Here is a 22,500-nt window from a genome sequence, read left to right on the forward strand (position 1 = left end):
TCAAACTCTAACAGTTGCTCGATCCTACGATCTTGATGAGAAACTAACATTCTTAAGGGTATGTCTATATCAGGGGTAAAATACAATTTGTTCTCACTTTGTTATCAAATTTAAAAATTACTTCCCTTTCCCAATGAAAATCTGAGTACTCTTTCAACAAATATCAGTCTCGCTACTTTACTCAATCTTTAATGAATTTACGTTAATAATTCTGCCTTGAAATCTTAACTACAATTCTTATATAGGGACAATGGGATGCATTGTCATTCGTGATACTTTAAATGTGATCAGAACACGGCCTAAGAGAACCATCCTTTTTTTTTCTTTTTTTTTGTCATATTTTTTTCTAACGTTACTTCTACAATTTCCCTATCTGCATTTCCCTAACACAACATGCTATTGATTACACTACTATAGGCTACACAACAATTTTTAGCAATCACGACAACGGGTAGGGAGACGGCTTCTAGGCGGGGCTAGGTCTCCCACCTCCGGGGGTGTGAAGGGTATCCTCTCATCACATCCCCATAGTGTCCCAAGACACTATCCTGTACTATGCCGCTCTGCCATAAGGTTGAGGTGTTCCCCTTTACTATGCAATTTGCTCACAGGTCAGCAGCTTGAACTATTAGTGCCAGCAGCGGTGCCGGCGGTTCGCTACTGACTCTATTAGTTTGCTCGTATCTTCTTCACATCGCGCCTGGGTTCTCTCACTGGGTTGCTGGTTGTCATCTAACGTCTATCAGCTATTCCTAATTCTAACATCGCGCCATCCTATCCTTACCTTAGGCAGGTATCGTGACTTCCTTCACGGGTCGAGGTTGGTAAGGGAACTTCTGCACTATTCACCTTTTTAATACCATCCCTCTATTCTTCAATAGGTCGCGATCAGAAGGAGGAGTGTCCTTCCCTCTTACTACGGGGTCACGGGGGAGAGGCTCTGGTCTACCTCTCTCTGTCCCAACATTCATGACTCGTGGGTGGACAGGTTGTCTTCTACTCCCCTACTTCTCAGGGGTGGGAATTTGGTATCCCATCCCTCACAACAAGACAACAAGGCGTCCCTTGTTCCCGGGCACTGCATAACAGTCCCGCACGGCACTGGGGGTAGCCAGGGGTACCATCCCGGCGTTGCCTCCATGCCAGCTCCTGCTGCCACCTTCCGTCCTTCCCGATGGGGCTGGACTGCTCGCCATCTCTCAGTTCAAAACATGTTCGTTACTCCTCTACTTGGTCTGCTACACGAGTCGGTACTGGGGGGGTCACGAAGGGTGTTCGGGTGCCACCACCACGGCACCACCGTCGTTTGAATTTAGCACGGCAACCGCCGATTTTGAATTCTCCCACACTAGTCTTTGTCTCAAACAGATTTTTCTAATATTTTGTTAATACTTCCGCCGGCTTGAATTATTCTCTCGTCCGCTCGTTATCGAATTCGGCCGCAAAACTGTCTATAACAGCGGTTATTTATTAACGGTTTCTGCGATCGCACTCTGTATGGTTAGCACTGCGTTTTTCGAAATCGTAGGGTGTGTGATTGTACACTGTCTTTCTGGTTAGCACTGCGTATTTCAAAATTATATGGTGCGATTGTTCACTGTCTTTCTGGGTAGCACTTTGCATTTCAAAATCGGAGGCCCACTCGATTTACTATTCTCGTTCTTAGAACGGTTCGCCACTTTTCTGCCGATTGCTTTAACCATAACTGTTTTTATCCAGTTCATTGGTTTCACTATTTCCCTCGTCATCACCGTCCATCGAATTTTCTCTCGTTTCCATGTTTATTTCACTTCACATTACTGTTTGTCGGCTAAAATGATTTAGCACTAACGTTTGTTAGACACCTCATAAAACCTCACAACACCATATTTGATCCCACAAGACTCGCAAGACCCCACAAGGACCTTACAGGACTCAGGAATCCCACAGGACCCAGGAACCCCACAGGACCCTATGACTGACATCGAAATTATACGACCTGATCTAGGTCATCTGTGGGTTCGGGATATGAAGGAAAAAACAGAAGAGATATAAGTTTACGTGCATGCAACGGAGGTCATGCTAAAATAATAATCGATGAAACGTTTAACACAGGTGTATTCTTCTTAGCTACACAGGTGGCCTTTAACTGTAATTATTACGTTAACTATGCTAGTGCACAACCGGACGGCAGGTTAGACTGTTATTGACACTCATGGTGACACACGTCTTTGTGTGGCGGCCGACGGGAACGCGGGGCACTGGGCACTCGTCTCGACCCAGTGTCTGTGCTGTATGGGACCCGCTAACGAACTGATCTGACCGGTAGTGCGGCCTGTTTCAAATGCCCCCTATACACAGCATCGTTATGCAAGAAGCTGATTGGTTATTCTGGCTCCATAAATACAAGGGCCAATCAAGAATGGATATAGAGATGCGTGGCACTCTTTTGAACTGCCCAAGCCACGCCAACTTGTAACGTCTTTGGCGGTTGACTTTTGTTACACATACACACAGTATCACTTATAACGTTTTCACGGGACTTCAGACTATCACTGAAAAGGCATATTCAAACTATATTGAATCAGCTCACACACACACACGCATATATATATATATATAATATATATATATATATATATATACTTACATATGTATACATGTGTGTGGATTATTCTTTCACTTGGGGCATATAATATATATATATATATATATATATATATATATATATATATATATATATATATGTGTGTGCATATATATATATAAGACAGAGAGAGAGATAGAGATAGTAGCCTTTAACAACGGTAAACAGAATAATTTCACCTGTAATGTTCAGATATTTTTAAAAAACAAATACTTAAGTAGAGTAATATATATAAAAATTTTAACCAAACCGCCAATTTCCCAATACGAAAAACATAGAAACTGCCAAATATTTATCATGTTTTTCTAGGTTGTGACAACGAAAGGAAACAATTCTAATGTTATGATTTGAAAGCCCACCATTGAAAATAATTAATATTCAGTATCATGACTATTTGTGTATGATTATGATAATTGTTTGCCGTGTATAATTACCTATCGCCGTGAAAACACACTGTCATTACCGTTAGAATTAATTCTAATGAAATTTTGCCTCCTATCAAGCAAAGCCAATTTACGCAAGAGCTGAAAAACATACTTGTAGTCCTATAATCGTTTATGTTATTGCAGCGTCATTAATTTAATACGTTCATGCTTAGCAATATGTTTTTATCGTCTCAGTATTTTTGAGTGATTTTCCTTAAATCCCCCCAAAAATGATTTAATATTAGTGATATCTCTATTTATTTGCATAACGTTCGAGTATAACAGTGCGCAGGTCAATATTCATCACAGAATCTTAGTTATAAAGAGAGTTTTCTAAAACTCGTCTGGTGAATATTATCATTATTTCTCATAGAATAAAAAACAATTGAAAATTGTCATAAGTTATCTTTTTTATTATGATTCCATTTTTTAAACTAAATGATGCATAAAACATGGTAATTGATGGAGTTCTACGGAGGGATATTAGGAAGTGACAAAAATTGGATGAATTTAGCCGCATTAGCAATAAAGTTACAAATAACAAAACTACACCCGAATTCAACATACTTAGATTATTTCTTGAGCAGGCATTTTCTTAGTTTTATTGCTTAAAAACTAAACAATCCACTAATAATATGTGAACTTATTGCATGAAATACATCTTTAATAAGACCGTATTTCCTGTCATTTCTTGCCAAATTATCCCGACAGAAAAAGTAAGGAAACTATGTCATTATTATTATTATTTTATTATTATTATTATTATTATTATTATTATTATTATTATTATTAGTGTCGTCGGTTATTCAAATAAATTAATAAGCAGAGAAGTCCGTACAGCCCTGGAGAAATGGTACGGTATCAAGCTGTATTATAAAGCCTTCATGAGTTCACATTACCGTGAAGAAGAGGACTCAGTCAAGAAAATTATTATTATTATTATTATTATTATTATTATTATTATTATTATTATTATATTATTATTATTATTATTATTATTATTATTATTATTCAGAAGTAAACCCTCATTCATGTGAAACAACCGCCAACAGGAGCCATTGACTTGAAATTTGATATTCCAAAGATTATTATTATTATTATCATTATTATTATTATTATTAATATATTATTATTATCATTATTATTATTATTATTATTATTATTTTTTTTTTTTTTTTTTTTTTTATTATTATTATTATTACTACTATTATTCAGATGATAAAGCCCTATTCATATCTAACCTTCCAAAGAATATGTTGCTCATTTGAAAGAAGCATCAGAAGGAGATAAGATATATAGAAATGAAGACAGTTATTAAAAAGGAAAAATAAGTTAACAAATTTTAAAAAAGGGGAAAAAACAGATAAAAAAAGATACAAAGATAATTGCTCTAGGGTAGTAATGCGTTGCATCTCCTCATGAATGTTTGATGTTCCAATTGCTCGACATCCTCAGGGAGTCTGTTCCACAGTCCAACGATGTGAAAAGGGCTTTATCATCTGAATAATAATAATAATAATAATAATAATAATAATAATAATAATAATAATAATAATAATAATAATAATAATAATCTTTGGAATATCGAATTTCAAGTCAATGGCTCCTGTTGGCTTGTTCCACATGAATAAGGGTTTTCTGAATAATAATAATAATAATAATAATAATAAAAATAATAATAATAATAATAATAATAATAATAATAATGACATGGTTTCCTTACTTTTATTGTCAGGATAATTTGGCAAGAAATGGCAGGAAATACGGTCTTATTAAAGATGTATTCATGTAATAACTTCACGTTTTGTTAGTTGATTATTTAGTGTTTAAGCAATAAAACTAAGAAAATGCCTGCTTAAGAAATTATCTAAGTATGTTGAATTCGGGTGTAGTTTTGTTATTTGTAACTTTATTGCTAATGTCGTCTTTTAGCAGTGAAACTTTTTATTGCTTATTGGTGCTGCTGGGCAAGATGTTGGGTTAAATGTAGCAATACACCACTTAACATTGATCTATTGTCAGCGGATATCACTGATATTTCAATTTCCTTTACAGAGACAACAGAAATCTTGGCCGGAAGAAAATGGAAGCTTTCGACACGGTGAGTACAAAAAGAATTCCGCGTGATTCTCAAACGTTTGTAGAGAATAGAAGAGACTTTTAGCAACGTTTAGGTCAAAATGAAGTCCGCGTTAATCAAAATGACAATAACGCCGCTGATTTTATGACGCTCGGTAATTGGACAGGGCAGTTCATTACCGAAATGAGACACGGTCGTGATATCACCTAGTCATTTTATTAAAACAATGCGCCATTCGCGTAGGGAAAAACGTTGAAAATATTAATTGTATTAACCGAATGATTCTGTTTATTGCAATCAATTATTTACTTTTTTGTCTATTCTATTTATTAATCTGTTCACTTATTTCTTTCGTTTTCTAAACACTGGTCTCTTCTTACTGTATTTCTTTTTATCTTCTGTTACATCCTTCTCATAAATGCCATAATATTCTTTGTAAGCTTCATATGGAACATGCCCTTGTGGCCTTGTCCCATATGAATAGGGTTCATGTTCTGAATAATAATAATAATAATAATAATAAAATAATAATAATAATAATAATAATAATAATAATAATAATAATAATAATATAATAATAATAATAATAATAATAATAAAGCGTATACTATTTATAGGATTCCATAGCTTTTTATCATTAAAAGCGTATAATTATTTCGTATGTCAAGAAAATCTTCGTAAGTTTTCGTTTTTCCAGAAAATTATGTTTTTGGATAATTTAGAAGTAATACATATTTAAAAATACATATATATCTAATGTAATAATTCCACCGCGTAAAATCGACACTATTTGTCATCATTTGTTTTCACCTGGATTTCAAAAATATTGAGTGCATGTCTGTGTGTGAGTGTTTCCTTGTATTTATTTTCATCATTCACCTAATGACAGATTATAATATAGAAAAGCCAGCTTCCCTTATTACTCATATATAAAGCTCTATTTATCTCTTAATTTTAAAACTTCAAAGTTTTTATCCGTTGTCTCAGAGAAATTACTTGAGGTTAAATCTCGATTACTTATAGATAATTAACATTATTTTTTTAGCCATTATCTTGAGAAGTAAATATAACATTCACCTTCCAATAATAGTTTAGATTTCGTTTCATTCAGTAATTAGAATTTTGTAAACAGCAAAGACCGTGTTATAATTTTTGTGAGAATTAACTTCTAATTTAGTCACTTGTAGACTCAACTACTGCTTTTATCTATAAGATGCTTTTTGAGTCATAACCTACATCGACAGGTTCAAATACACACACACACACACACACGCACACACACAAATAAAGAATTCCCCTTCGGTTAACATATATGAAAATATATTATTATTCGAGGTAGAGAGAACTGGATATTAACGGACAATTGTAGCTTAATGCTTATGTATATATATATATGTGTGTGTGTGTCTATATACATATATATATAATATGATAGATATATATATATATATATATATATATATATATGTGTGTGTGTGTGTGTGTGTGTGTGTGTGTGTGTTAATATAATATATATATATATATATATATATATATATATATATATATATATATATATATATATATATATATATATAGAATGCTTATGCCTTTAAATGGGCAGATTGGCTGACAGATTTGCTTTGGTTTAACTGAATAATAACACAAATATAAAACACATTACATAAATAGAAATCCGTTAAAAATCGTCATAAAGAGCGGAAAGAATTAGACACTCCCCAAACCGATAATGGATTCACCTAACTTATACGAATTCTGTTATTTCTGTTTCTCCCCTTTTACTGTCGTCCAAATCATAAACGTCGAAATCCTGAAAGCGAATTCTCGTTAGATGTTATTCATAGAACTTAAAGTCCTTGTTATTGTTTTTCATTATAACTTGTCAGAGGTTAAAAATTTAAGGTAATGGTAATAGATCATTTCCCCTGACGATTTTGTACAACTATATGTCCTCAAATGTTCAAGCGAAGAATGCTTAAAACAATTCGCATTGTATTTTAATCAATAACTTACCCTTTTGTCTATTTATTCATCAGTTTATTTATTCAATTGATTCCTTCTAATATTTCTTATTATCTTCTGTAACTTCTTTTCTAATGAATATTATTCTTAAGAAGCTTCAATTCCAAGTCAGTGATCCTTGTAGGTCTTGCTCTATATGAGTAGGGTCCATCTTAATAATAATAATAATAATAATAATAATAATAATAATAATAATAATAATAATAATAATAATAATAATAAAATAATAATAATAATAATAATAATAATAATAATAATAATAATAATAATAATAATAATTTTTTCTTACAAGGAATGATATGTTTTCCTAGTTTAAAAAAAATAAAAGATGATCTAGGTATGTTAACCATTATTTTCTTAAAATCTTCGACGCCACAGCTTTTATTATGTTATGTTATTGTAATGAATATAATGATCAAATCGTCATTTATGACTACTTTCTGGATTTAATCATCAAATCCTCATTTAAGACAATTTATGGGTTTAATCGTTAAATCCTCATTATTGACACTTTTTAGGGTTTAATCACTGAATCCCTATTTAAGTCACTTTTCTGGATTTAATCATCAAATCATTATTCAAGACACTTATCTCAATTTAATCATCAAATCCTCATTTAAGCCACGTTTTTGGATTTAATCGTTAAATCCTCATTATTGACCCTTTATGTATTTAATCATCAAATCCCCATTTAAGACACTTTTAAGGCTTTAATCGTGAAATCCTCATTATTGACACTGTTATGGACTAAATCATTACATCTTCATTTAAGAAGTTTTTATGTATTTAATCATCTTTTAGAGACTTTGTGGATTTAATCATCAAATCCTCATTCAGGACACTTTTATGGATTTAATCATCACATCTTCTTTAAGACGCTTTGTGGATTTAATCATTAAATCCCCATTTAAGACGCTGATATGTATTTAATCATCAAATCCTCTTTTAAGACACTTTTATGGATTTCATCATCAAATCCTCTTTTAAGACACTTTTATGGATTTAATCATCAAATCCTCTTTTAAGACACTTTTATGGATTTCATCATCAAATCCTCTTTTAAGACGCTTTTATGCATTTGATCATTAAATCCTCTTTTAAGATCCTGTTGTGGATTTAAGCATTAAATCCTCAGTTAAGACACCTTTCGCAACTTACTCTCTACATACCTTTTAAAAGTCCTTCTACTCTCTCATGGCAAGAACGCAATATTAAAACATCAGTTGAAAAAGTCATATAAATAAAACATTCTCATCAAAGACCAATTCGGGAACCTAAAAACTTTGTCCCTTTTAAGATAATGAGGCTCTTTATGGTTAAAGGACTTTCATGTGTCGTCTTCCTCCCAAAAGGAACTTTAAAAATTTCATACTTATTTTCTTTTCTGTTAGTCAAGACGATGGCGTGTTGAGGTATACGTAAAATTTTATTATTAGATTCAACAGCAAATTGGTATATGGTTCTATATGTGACGCTTGTTTCACACATATAGTACACACACACCACACATTTATATATATCTATATATAATATATTATATATATTATATATATAAGATTAGATATATATCTTATATATAGTTGTGTGTGTGTGTTGGGGTGGTGTGTTGGTGTATGGTGAGAGTGGTGGTACTATAGACGTGTGAAACAAGCGTCACATATAGAACCCATATACCATACCATATAAGCCAGCCTATACCATATACATCAGCTATATATTATATATTTATATATATATAATATGATAGTATTATTATCTAGAAATTTATATTATTATATATATATATATAGATATAGTTATATGTTTGTGTCTGTGTTTGTCTGTGTGTCTGTGTGTACTGTGTTGTCTGTGTGTGTGTTGCGTGTTGGCGATGTGGCGTGTATTGTGATGTATGTATGTGTTTGTATGTGTATGTGCTTGCGTGTTTGTTCAATGTGATAGGAAATGGATACAGATAAACACTTACTTGTTGCGATCTAGTTAAATTTAGTTTACGAAGAGACGTGTGGTATGTGAAAGAAGCTGCGTAATAATATAATATGTAAAGAGAAACAATATAGAAGAAATGAGTTCTTCTTTCTCAAAAGCCACACCCCTCATCGACATCGAATGCCTAATTTATAAATATTTTTTTTCAAACTCAGTCATTATTATAGATTCTATAAGTTCTCTTGAAAAGTGACCTCATCTCGAATCTGATTCATCATGACAGTAAATCGGGCCCTTAAAACAAAACACCCATATGACCTCGTCTTTGAAAGAGCTGTGTTTAATTGAAATCTGTGATAATAAATCTTGTATTGTTAGCAACGAGGTGGCTGTTCCACGCGAAGCTTTAGATAACGATTTAGTTGTACATTCGTCGTCAAAGTTAAAAATATCCATTAAACAAATAGAAGATTGATTAATAAGGTGATTAAATTACACGGTTTTTTCAAAAGCTATTACGTAAAATATTGAGAGTGTGGGGTGACGACATCATATTCTATAAAATAACAAAAATATTGTATTCTTAAAATAGTCCAGAATAAACTATTGATAGACTATGGCTTTATCACTAATCTATAGACGTATGCAACTGTAGCAGGTGTCGTTTGATGATAAATTAGCTAATTCTTATGTAATTATTGTCATTCACGCTGATGTGATGGGGATAATTGTTATGTTTCACAGCAAGAGGACGATATTTTTATAATGGGGCTCATTTGTACTTACTCATTATTTGAATTAGAGTGGTTCAATGGAATAATTATATCGATACTACATACATACATACATACTTACATACATACATAGATACACATATATATATATATATATATATATATATATATATATATATATATATATATATATATATACTATATATATATATATATACATATATGGCTGTGTGTGTACGTGTGTATTTGCGTTCAACAAAATATAAAGAATGTAAATCAGTCAGAATTAAATCTGTGAAAGTTTTAGAGAGAAATGATACAGATTATTTGAAATACCAAGAAATATTCCATAAAACGACATAGCATGACTCTAAGAGTTAGAAAAATCGTCCAGTTTTAAAGTAATAAGAAAGCTCCGATTTTGACAGAATAACCTGTGATCTTGAGACTCGTATAACGCTTGGGAAAAAAATTATATTGGATTTTTACAACGTCATATGCAAACAGCTTTTAACGAAGGACGCCAATTTTTCTGAGTTGAAGAATAGCGCTTTTTGATAGCCTTGATAGGAACAGGATATACTCAAGATTAACGAAAAAAAAATTCCCGTAAATTTTTATCTTTTAAAGATTGGCTTTGAAAATTAAATTAAACTGGATTATGAGAAGAAAGTTTTCTTTAAACATTGAATTACGAATACGATAAATATATAAAACATACTTTTTTATTCAGACGCTTCTAATTTCAATTAGTTTTTATCGTATGAATCTTAAAAAGTGCCAGTTATGTTTTCTACGTTCTAACAATACCCTATAAAGTGCCCGATAAAGAGCGTAATCATATATTATTAAGTGCCACGAAAATCTAGGTGCTAAATTATCCAGTCTTTGGTAAAGACACTAGACATTTGTGATTAACACGCTAAAATAACTTTGGGGTTAAATACATTTCTCATTCTGTCTCGTTCCCTAAACTTGTTAAACTCTCTGAATTCTCAATTGACGTGCAAAAATCGTTCAGTTTTCTGCACTTTCTTCCTTTCTTCTTCCTTTCCTTTTTTCTTTAAATCTTTAGCAGAAACCCCTTATAGACAGAGCTCCAAAGGGAAATCGACCTGCATAGAGAGGTACGTTATAGGAAAAATCAAAAGATAAATCAATAAATTAATAAAAAAAAAATTAAATGCCACAACAAAAAATATCTATTTCATTATAACTCGCACATTCTTCCGTTTAGTTTTTTTTTTTTTTATCATGACAATGCTTTTAGTTTTACAAAGTAGCATCATAAAAATAAGAACATTTTAACCAGCCCTTCTAAGAACGGAACAGGGATGCCCAAACTGTGTCATTCTGCTCTCGAATAAGTGTCAATTTCACGGCTATTTTCTGACTTGGGAAATCCTTTTAATGTTTCTTTAAAAATGTTCTGACGTTTCTAAAAATTTCGACCGCGAGATAATGCTCGGGTACAATGACTTCGTAAGCGAAGCGTTAACCTCAAAATGAGCTTTGCCTTTTTATGTGTTTGGCTTTTGTGTGTCTTTTCCCAGACCTTTCCCAGATTATATTCTTCTGTTGTCCGGGTCTTTATTTCTCTTTTCTTCTGTTTGTCCCTTTACCTCCTTTTACTGCTTCCTAATGAACGCCATATTTTTTTAGAAGTTGCAACTTCAAGTCTGTGGCCCCTGTGGGGTTCTTCTATTTCTTCTATATGAATAGGCCTCATCATCTGAATACTAATAGTAATAATAATCTTAAAATGACATTCTAATTCTATACCTTAATCTACATCATTATTAAAGAATTCCAGCTCATATTCTTTATCAGCGTTGAGACCTTTCCATGTAAATAATGGTTTCCTTAGTGTGTTAATTCTTTGTTAATGCATTTCTACCTTAATAAATGTCTTGTATTTTTATATATTATTTACAGTTTTTCTCTTTTTATTTGTTAATTTGTTAGTTTACTTTCTTATCTTCTAATAAGTTATCTATTCTTTCTGTATTTCCCATTATCGTCTGTTGCTTCTTCTTAATGAACATCGTAATATGCTTTGGAAGCTTGAATTTAAAGACAGTTGGCCCTGTGGTGGGCTTGTTTCATATGAAATAATAATAATAATTATAATAATAAATAAGGAGGAGGAGAAGGAGGAGGAGGAAGAGGAGGGGGGGGAGGAGGAGGAGGTACAATGCTAACTCTATACCTAAATCCATATCATTATTAAGGAATTCGAGCGTTTATCCTTTATCATTTTACAATTTTTCCATCTCAATTACTTTTCTTTTAGTGTGTCTGTTAACCGTTTTTATTTATTCATATTATTTCTACGTACATTTTTTCTATTTATTCATTAATTTGTTAATTTTTTTCTGTCTTAATAAGTTCTCTTCTTTCTGTATTTCCACTACCTTCTGTTACTTTTTTCTAATGAGCATCATATCCTTTGGAAGTTTGAATGTCAAATCATTGGCCCCTGTGGGTTTGTTCCATATGAATGGAGTTAAGCTTGTAAATAATAATAATAATAATAATAATAATAATAATAATAATAATAATAAATAATAATAATAATAATAATAATAATAAATAATAATAAATAATAATAATAATAATTTATACATTTATTTAAAGTAATAAACCGAGTTATTGTTTGATCCTGATGTGTTTATAATCTGTATTCTCTTCTTCTTCTTCTTCTTCTTCTTCTTCTTTTTCTTCTTCTTTTTCTTCTACGCATAAAAAAAACAAATATACTGAAAGAACAAGTAACAATAAACGTATATTGCTTCTGTTGAAATCAGTATTGTAGCAAAATTGCTTATGTTTTGCTGGGGATTATATAGCTGAAAGTGGCACAGTTCTTAGTGAAAACTACAATAATAATTTCAAAATTAAATCTCTCTCTCTCTCTCTCTCTCTCTCTCTCTCTCTCTCTCTCTCTCTCTCTCTCTCTATCGCACACACAAGCACATACACACTACCTCTTTCTCTCAATCTCTTTCTCTCTCTAACACACACACACAAGCACACACTCTCTCTCTCTCTCTCTCTCTCTCTCTCTCTCTCTCTCTCTCTCTCTCTCGTTCATAGCAGCATTAATAACTCCCAAAACGCAAAGTCAACTTTAGACTTTTGAAGCTTCTGCTGAAAGAGAAACAATATCGGTTATATCAATGTTCCGAGTATTTGCAAAGAGCGCACCTTCCACATTCCTACTCTACATTATATCCGCAAATATTGGTTACTCTCTCTCTCTCTCTCTCTCTCTCTTCTCTCTCTCTCTCTCTCTCTCTCTCCTCAAGATGAGAAGGAATGCAAGAGTGGAGCTTCTCAGTTCTTGCGGAAAAGAAGAAATTGAAGCTTAATCAAACATCCTTTGATGCAAAAGATAACGAAGGTTAAATAGAGTGGAGAGTGTGTATTTCTCTCTCTCTCTCTCTCTCTCTCTCTCTCTCTCTCTCTCTCTCTCTCTCTCTCTCTCTGCTATTTCAAAGGACCTAAATTGTGTAAAGTTTTCCTGTTGTTTTTTTCTTGTAAGGAATGTTTTATGAAATTCGTTTATATCTTTCCGGGGTATTACGAAAACACAGACCTTCTAGATATTTCTTGTCATTTGTTTACCCTGATATAAATAAAACACAATATATAAAACTTATGAGACATGATGTTGAACTTTTATTACAATCAAATATTTATTTAACTTGGATATCTCCTAAAAAACGTTTCCTCTGACCAATAACAAACGTTTCCTCTAAACAACAACGAACATTTCCTCTAAACAATAAAAACAATTCCTTCTAAACAATGACAATATTTATCCTGAACACGAACAGGCATTCCCTCTACACAATGACAAACGTTTCTTCTGAACAATAACGAACATTTCCTCTAAACAATAAAAGCAATTTCCTCCAAATAATAACAAATATTCCTTCCAAACAATACAAAAACGTTTCCTACATGCAATAACAAACGTCTCCATTAACCAGATTTTACTCTAAACAATAACAAATGTTTCCTATAAACAATAACAAACGTTCTTCTGAACATTAACAAACGTTTCTACAAACAATAACAAATGCTTCATATAAACAACATCAAACGTTTCCTCTGAGCGATAACAAGCGTTTCCTATAAACAATAACAAACGTTTCCTCTAACTAACAAACGTAACCTATAAACAATAACAAACGTTTCCTATAAACAACAACGAACGTTTCCTATAAAACAATTACAAACGTTTCCTCCCAGCAATAATAAACGCACCATCATTGACCCGGGAGAGAATGTGTATTGGTGTCTCTCGCGTATTTCCAATTAAACTCCATTTCAGTACCATTACTGGTGAATTTGTGCGCTGATGGGATGCCTGTGGACTTGTATGTTATGGAAAATAACAGTAACAATAGATCTTTGGTATTTTCGGCCTTTAAATATAGCAAACAACACCCAAATTTCGCTCGAGTGTGTAATATTCAATGTATAATATATTTCGACATGCCTTTGTGTCTTTCAGTAGATTTTCCATTGATTCTGCTGTTTGTTAAGCCAAGATATATTAGATTCTGATGTCATTAACAAGTATATTATCGAATTTAATACCACCTTGGAAACTCGTATAAATAGAATTTTAAATAGAAGTGACTAAATATATTGACTTATGTGAGTCTTAAAACATGAGCCCATGAGTCATCGTTTTTTATTTGGGGGGGGGGGGGGGGGGGGGTTTGGGGGGGGGGGGGGGGGGCTGTCTATCACAGTCATCCTACTCGACTGGGTGGGGTTTTTTTTTATAGTGTGGGGTTCCGGGTTGCGTCCTGACCCCTTAGGAATCCATCACTTTTCTCCTGTGCACGCTGTTTCTAGTAGCACAATCTTCTGCATGAGTCCTAGAGCTACTTCGACTTCTAGTTTTTCCAGGTTCTTTTTCAGGGATCTTGGGATCGTGCCTAGTGATCCTATGATTATGGGGTACAATTTCCAGTAGTATTTCCCATATCCTTCTTATTTCTATTTTCAGGTCTTGATACTTATCGATTTTTCCTCTTCATTTCTCATCTACACTGGTGTCTCATGGTAGCTGTTGCGACATCAGTGAGTGATACTTTCTTCTTGATTTTATCAATCTACGTCACGTCTGGTTTATTGGCACGTATCACCCTGACTGTTCTGATACAAGAGTCCCAGAAGATCTTTGCCTGATCGTTTGCTGTCATTCCTTCAGGTTGGTGCTCGCACCACTTATTACTGCAAGCTATCTGGTGTTTCTTGCACAGGCTCCAGTGGAGGGCTTTTGTTACTGAATCATGCTACTTTATTATTATTATTATTATTATTATTATTATTATTATTATTATTATTATTATTATTATTATCATTATTATTATTATTATTATTATTATCCATAAAAATCTCGTTATCTTGTGTCACATAAATGGTAAAAAATACACACTTATGTAAGGGTAAATATATATGTAAATGTATATATTTTTAATATCTATTTAGATTAATGACAATATAGATTTTATAACAATAATAATAATAATAGTAATAGTAATAATAATATTGATGAAAAATATGCATTGATGTAAGTGCAAATATATACCTAGAAATATGTCTACATAGATAGCTTTCGAGAGTTGAGGTGATTATTATTATTATTATTATTATTATTATTATTATTATTATTATTATTATTATTATTATTATTATTATTTATTATCCATAAAATCCGTTATCTTGTGTCACATAAATGGTAAAAAATACACACTTATGTAAGGGTAAATATATATGTAAATGTATATATTTTTAATATCTATTTAGATTAATGACAATATAGATTTTATAACAATAATAATAATAATAGTAATAGTAATAATAATATTGATGAAAAATATGCATTGATGTAAGTGCAAATATATACCTAGAAATATGTCTACATAGATAGCTTTCGAGAGTTGCAGGTGATTATTATTATTATTATTATTATTATTATTATTATTTTATTATTATTATTATTATTATTATTATTTATTATTATTATTATTATATTATTATTATTATTATTATCCATAAAAATCTCGTTATCTTGTGTCACATAAATGGTAAAAAATACACACTTTATGTAAGGGTATATATATGAAATGTATTTATATTTTTATAATCTATTTAGATTAATGACAATATAGATTTTTATAACAATAATAATAATAAGTAATAAGTAATAATAATATTGATTGAAAAAACAATATGCATTGATGTAAGTGCAAATATATACCTAGAAATATGTCTACATAGATAGCTTTCGAGAGTTGAGGTGATTATTATTATTATTATTATTATTATTATTATTATTATTATTATTATTATTATTATTATTATTATTATTATTATTATTATTATTATTATTATTATTATTATTATTATTATTATTATTATTATTATTATTGGAAAAATCACCTGCACTATTTAGAAAAGCAGAATGCCACAACCTTCATACCACCAACAAAAAGGTATGAATATTTAAAGCTTCAGCTTTTTCTAAATATGTAAGAGCTTCCCCAACCCTACTGACAAAATGTGCATTTGTAAAGAAATTAATATCCTCTATTCAATTACAGTAAAACTTGTATCGAGAGTAATCTTATTATAATTTAGAGGGTTCATGCTACAGAAAACCATCTCCTTGGTGTAATGCAATTACGAGAAAATTAATTGTAAATAGCTACAAGGGAAGAATTAGAATATTTTCCTTAATTACATTTGCATAGGAACTACCGATTCAATTACTTTCCGTTTTAATAATGACCTGAGCTCCTATCGCTGCAATAGGACTATTGATGGAGAAATGGCTATTAAGTAAATGAGGTATTCTAATTAATTATCATTTAGCAAAATGTTGCTAACTGATGATATGCATGTACAATACAATATGTTGTTCTCATTTCTATTGGCATTAAAAGGCTTATTTTCTTTATTTAGAAATTTTTGTAGACGAATGATACATAGAGAATCTAATTTTCTTCGTTTTTGCAAACGTTCTTTCAGATTGTAAACATCTCAAAAGGAAAGGTAGTTTAAAATCCTTTGTACAAAAAATATTATCAGCGAATTTTTTGTAGACATGAACCCTTATGTTTCTCGTTAATCGAATTCAAATATTCATAACATGTATAGATAACACAGATACTAACCATATATTTCTTATTGGGGTTTAAATGCATCTTTGTTGAATTTGACAACTTCTACCATGATAATCATTTGTATATTTCTCATTTTAATAAAAAAAACAAGCAAGCAAAAGATTGCTTAATAATTGGGGCCTAATGCACTGCTTCTGAAGCAGAAATTGCCGTTAAATTCACTTACCTTTATATATATATATATATATATATATATATATATATATATATATATATATATATATACATATAAATACCCATATATGCGTGTGTATATGTGTGTTTGTATATATATATATATATACATCATATATTCGTATATGTATATATATATATATATATATATATATATATATATATGTGTGTGTGTGTGTGTGTGTGTATGTATGTATGTATGTATGTATATATATACATATATATATATATGTGTGCGTTAAACGTTTATATGTATATATATTTTATAAATAATATATATATACATACATACATACATCCATACATACAAACTACATACATACATACATGCCCGTCACTCAATTAACATACAAAACGAAAATGATCAAGCATTCAGTTGTTCAACTGCGAGAAATTATTTTGAGTAATCAACTACCCCATTCCATGATTCGACAATGACATTAGAACAGTTATTATACGATTCTCATAATATCAGTGCGTACTCAGTCTCCTCCAGCGCTGGTAATTCTAATTTCAGGTAAACGACTTATTCATCTTAGTATCCAGATTCAACTTGTAGCGATGGGCTAACAGAACAGAATGGGATTTAAATATAAGATTATTAAGAGGAGAATTATACTTTTTTTTTACTTTTCACATAGAGAGAGAGAGAGAGAGAGAGAGAGAGAGAGAGAGATGGAAATAAAGAATAAATAGATATACGGAGAGAAAGAGTGAGATAATAAAGATAGACAATTGTACAGAGAGAGAGAGAGAGAGAGGGGGGGGGGGGGGGAATAGTTTATACATTGCAGAATATTAACGAGGAGAACTGGCAAACCATAATATGAATCTTAACAGGATAAATCGTAATGCCTCTTGAAATCTTTTTACATATTCTATCATTAAAACAACTTGATTTTCAATATATATTATATATATATAATATATATATATATATATATATATATATATATGTATATGTTATATATATATATATATATATATATATATACTTGAAATAATCACTCTAAAAAATTGTATTTACATATAAATATTCATTGTTTATTCTCTTTACAATTACATTTCACATTTCCTTTATTCTAACAAACGTATACCTCTAGCATATATACATTTGAAAACAGTCTAACAATTGTGTTTATATATAAACATTTGTGTTTTAGTTTCTTGACAACTGCATTTCACATTTCCTTTGTTCCAACAAAAGTACATCTCTAGAATCGTAAAAATATTATTTACCACATCGTGAAAATAATGGAATTTTTCCTAGGTTTACTATTACATTTCCCTTCCTCAAACAACGTTTGTCATTAGCCATACGTTGTAGCTTCATATATATAAAATATATATTATTTATTAAGCAAAAAATTGTAAGGGATAAGCAATAGGAATATGACCATATTCTTGCATGAGATCGAGATCTTTTGAAAGTAGTTCGGTGACCGGAAATACGGATGTTTTGGGAATGTGGATAACTCTACGGTAATTACTACCCATGCTTCACTTAATCTTGGCAATACATAATCTTTCTTCCTTTTAAGTAAATTGATAATTTTCAGAGAAGGTTAAATTATTCGGAACTATTGTGTACTTAAGAAGTAAATATCACTGGAAGATTTTGTCTTATGCCATATAGCTGGTTTGTGCTTAATTAAAGTGTACAAATAAACACCAGTAAGAAAATTGATCACCAATAATCCCTCGAGATTTGTAGTTTATACTCGTGTTCTACATGTTTGGACAATTATCAATTATTTTTTTTTATTTAATAATGGATATTTTAAATATATAGCTATTATTATTATTATTATTATTATTATTATTATTATTTCATATTCTGTATCAAGTACATTTTTATGCCTGCACCTTGTTATTATTATTATTATTATTATTATTATTATTATTATTATTATTATTATTATTATTATTATTATTTATTATTATTAATTATTATTATTGATTCACCCATTTTACATGCCACCAAAACAAAAACTGAAAAATAAAAAAATAAAAATTGTCAGAACCACAGTCCATTCGAAGATCAAAGTCATTGCTAATCACAACGTTTCGGACGAGTGATCTGCAGAAAAGCCCAATATGCATTTTGCTTTGTCACTTGCAGATGTTCTTTGTCCTTGTCCGAATCCTTTGACCTCCGACTTCCTATGTTTTGCTTTTTTATTCTTGTATTCCTTTGTGTTATTTGTGGAACCTTATAATTATTCCTCGAGGGATGACATTGCTTGCAAGTGACAGAAGGACAATGCTTTTGCAGTGACCTAAATAGGCGTATTTCTTGGCATATTTCTGCTCTGAGACAGACAGACAGACATACAGACAAACAGACAGACAGACAGACAGACAGACAGACAGACAGACAGAGACGTAACTGGCTCTGTAGTGACCTAAATAGTTGGTTTCTTGGCATTTGTTGTAAGCAATATATATATATATATATATATAGATATATATATATATATATATATATATATATCCGTCTGCTGCCGGTGCTTACAACATATATATATATAATATTGATATATATATAGATATATATATATATATGTGTGTGTGTGTGTGTGTGTGTGTGTGTGTGTATGTGTGTGTGTGTGTGTGTGTGTGTGTGTTTATGTATATATATGGGAAAGGTGTTTATTAATTAAGCGCCCGGCTTAGCGTTATTTGAGTAGGGTGGCGCGTTCTCAGCATCATTCAGCGCCTGTGGTACGATCACCTTTGATTTAATGGGTCGTTCGTGACGTGTCCAGGAATGGACGTTTCCGTCATGGCGTGATCGGAAGGTATGGAAGCTTTTGGTCAGGTGTGAATCGGATTTTTGGGTGTTAAACGGAATGGTGAGACACTTTGTGCAGTACGAAAGCGATAGGTGCGGAGAGCTCTAGTGGAAAATTAGCCATTCCGTTGTGATAGTCCGGTTTGCATGGTTTATTTTTGGAATTGCATCTTTATCATTTTTCCTTTACAGGTCTGATTGTTTTGCCAAGATTACTGCTTCCTGTTATCTAATATTCTCATTGTAAATAACTAGGTAAACTATGGTGTAATGGAAACTTGTCTCTTGCCAATGTTTCAAGTACGTTTGAAACCTTATAATGACATATAGCCCCTTGTGGAAATGAAACTGGTGGCCGAAGTGACCTACACTTTTTTTCCGTTTTTTTTATAGGTCACAGACTCATAACTAATGTGGTGGATTTTGGGTGACCTTTTGGGAAGCGGGAGTTAGTTCCTACATATTATGATTCCGTGCAACGGTTTTTAGTTTGCTTTGGAATATAACGTAATTAGGATTAACGATCTTACATGCATGATTTTCTTTTACTTGTCTTTTCTGTAAGACTTCCCTAATGAATGTCTATTTTTGGTAATCTGGGATTTGATTCACACACGCTAAGTTTGTGAGATTTCAGTAAATTGAGAATGAGAGAGAGAGAGAGAGAGAGAGAGAGAGAGAGAGAGAGAGAGAGAGAGAGAGAGCTATTGGATGGATCTTCGGTCACGAGCAACCAATGTTGCTAACCGTTCTATGGTAAGCATCTCATGGCCAAATATGTGTCAGACAACCTGGTCATGCATATATATATATATATATATATATATATATATATATATATATATATATATGTGTGTGTGTGGTGTGTGGGTTGTGTGGGTGTTGTGTGTGTGTTTTTTTTTTTTATGTGTGCGTGTGTGTGATGAGAGAGAGAGAGAGAGAGAGAGAGCGAGAGAGATAGATACATGACTCATTTGATTGAATTAAGCTCAGGCACATCCTGCTAAACACGTCAATAGTCACAAGGAATATTCTTTCATTTTTTTCTAGGAAGGGGCAAAGAGTTGCATTTAAATGAGTTTTCTAATCGCTAACTGATGACCAGCATTGTTTATAACACCAAATTGCCTTGAAACGTAAATGGAAAGAAAAATATATATAAACGGATTTTCAAATCAGGTTCTTTATGCTTTTCCGTCATTACTTTTATTCATCTTGATTGGAATGAATATATTATGCTTTATTTGACGAATCACGGTTTGTTATATTGAATAATAAGAGATAAGGGAGCAAAATAATGTGAGCTAAAAATGAGGTAAAATCTAGTTTATTTAAGATATATATATCATTGAATAATCGTCTAATGATCTAGGGAATTCAGGCACGACAGAAGCTGATAATGATCTTCAGAGCTTAATATTAATTTTCGATTGATTAGATTCTCTTTGGAATTAAATTCTTTTATTCCATCTCCTGTTGTCTTTTGATGAGGTAATTAAGGGCCATTGTAATAAAGCTGATAGTTTTGTAGGAATGACATAATATAAGGAAAATTTTGTTTTCATTAGGTATTGTTACCACTTTTGTCATCCAGTTATATTTTAGAGAAAATCTGATTGACAGAACCTGCTTCCTTTATCTGAATAATGCAGGCTCCTCCTCAGTGTTCTTCCAAAACAGCATGACGGTCAGATTAATAGAAATTTAATCCCACGTATTGCGTAGATCAGTCTATTGAAAATCTCATTTACAGGGCTGATTTTTTCCCTGTGTTATTTAACGAAGTCTCTTCCTCAATGTATAGTAACTATAACTCCAAATATTATACAAGAGTCATCCATTGGAAATTTGATCCCAAATATTATATAAGTTAATCTATAGACTACTTTAAAGATAAGTCCAAATATCTATCAAAAGGGAAATATCATGTTTAATCCTAAATTTTATATAAGTCAGTCTATAGATTGACCTATATAACATTTGGGATTCAGTCTCAAATCAATGACTATTATACAATGTTTGGACTCTATAGACTACTTAAAAGATACGTCAAATAATTATCAAAAAGTAAATTCAATATAATCTTAAAGCATATTTGTACATATAGTCGATTACTTATCGAAAACTACGCTTCCTATTCTTTTTTAAAATATTACTTCCGTCATATCTGTAGATATAACCGAACTAGTGAAAGGGCAGGAATCATTTAATACAACACCTGTCTTTTCCATTTCAAATTCCTGACTGACTGTAGCGACAGTCCGGCCATGAATGAATTTTACACCTGCCAATCATCTTATCACTTAAACGGTCATATATAATTACTCGCAGCCTTTGGTGAAGGTGAAGAGTCGTGGCTATGAAAAGAGAGATTTTGATTTTGTGTGAATATTATGAGGAAACATTTATGTTCTTTTGTGAAAAGCGGAAAAAGAGAATTGTGAGTAGAAATAACAGAGATGAAGAAATATCTATAATTTTTAAATTTCGTGAAAAGGGTAAGAAAGA

Source organism: Macrobrachium nipponense, chromosome 10, assembly GCF_015104395.2.
Source record: "Macrobrachium nipponense isolate FS-2020 chromosome 10, ASM1510439v2, whole genome shotgun sequence".
NCBI lineage: Eukaryota > Metazoa > Arthropoda > Malacostraca > Decapoda > Palaemonidae > Macrobrachium > Macrobrachium nipponense.